General features: G+C 33.8%; 1 non-coding gene across 1 annotated transcript; it reads left to right on the top strand.

The window, feature by feature from the left end:
- The first annotated feature begins 356 nt into the window (after nucleotides 1-356).
- Trnam-cau (transfer RNA methionine (anticodon CAU)) lies at nucleotides 357-447 on the top strand. The gene is given in 2 exon segments: nucleotides 357-393; nucleotides 412-447. It is a non-coding gene; the product is annotated as a tRNA-Met (tRNA).
- Nucleotides 448-1,191: the final 744 nt, after the last annotated feature.

Below are 1,191 nucleotides of genomic sequence, written 5' to 3'. Positions count from 1 at the left end.
GACAAGAGATATCCCTGTAAGTTATGGTTCTTTGACCTTTCCATAAGATAACATTTTAATATGCATAGAAAACTTGAGCATTTCTCTTCATCTTGTACTAGACAAATAAATTGCAATAACAAAACTAATACCTAAGGCTGGTTTAAATAGTGTATATATTGCAGTCAAGACAATCATTTCTTATCATTTTATCTCTTTTTAAGTGCATACCTTGTTTGACAAACTATAACTTGTTTTATGACTTGTATGACATGATAATGACATGTGTCCCCCTTTGTTTATATTGCAAAGCCAACAAAATAGAATAATTAAAGCGAGTTCAATCAAGATGAATTAAGTTTCCCGCATTATCAAGTGCCTCGGTAGCGCAGTAGGTAGCGCGTCAGTCTCATAATCATATAAAAACGAGCGATCTGAAGGTCGTGAGTTCGATCCTCACCCGGGGCACATCTTTTTTCTGTCTTTATATGAAGAAATTATTTGTACAAGGAAAAATCGTTAGTAGGCTAGGTGTACAAAGCTAACTTATTTTTAGTACAAGAGTATAAACATCCAATATGTATTGCACCAATTACAGGCGGCCATTAAAATCATTTTGGACAGGAAACTGACTGAGTTGGCTCTTTAACGTATTGATAATACCTAATGACAGTGTTATTTTCAAGTGCAGACTATTCATAAATGTCTAAATTCGTTTTTAGTAACAGACTTAAGAACAGTGTTGGCCGGATATTGCAAATTAATGTTGAGTCGTATCTATTTGAGTTAGGGTTAATGTGGTGTCAAACAGATGATCCGGATTACTCTGCACATGTAGCAGTTCTAGTTGTAACTGCTCCTGAAGACGATAGAATGTCTCAAAACAAGATCATACAACTTTTAGATTTTAATATTCTTCACTGTTTGTATTGTTATTCAGTATAGCCTTATCCAATTCATTACCGATTCTTTGCACTCACCATATGTCTTCTGTAATATTCCAATTCATTCATTCGTTCGTTCATTCATTCATTCAAAGGAATCTCGACAAAAGCTAATCTTTTTTCAATTTTCTCATATTTTATCTCTATCATATTGAAATGTGTATGACATTGTAACTGTCAAAGGTGTGTGTGGCCATACTCTTCCAAAGATTTTGTCTCTGTGTAAATTATGATACACGAAGTTGTGCAGACAAATAGAGAACTTGAT

The sequence above is a fragment of the Mercenaria mercenaria genome, chromosome 5 (genome assembly GCF_021730395.1).
Source record: "Mercenaria mercenaria strain notata chromosome 5, MADL_Memer_1, whole genome shotgun sequence".
Lineage (NCBI taxonomy): Eukaryota > Metazoa > Mollusca > Bivalvia > Venerida > Veneridae > Mercenaria > Mercenaria mercenaria.
This window is presented reverse-complemented; position numbering and strand designations above follow the sequence as displayed.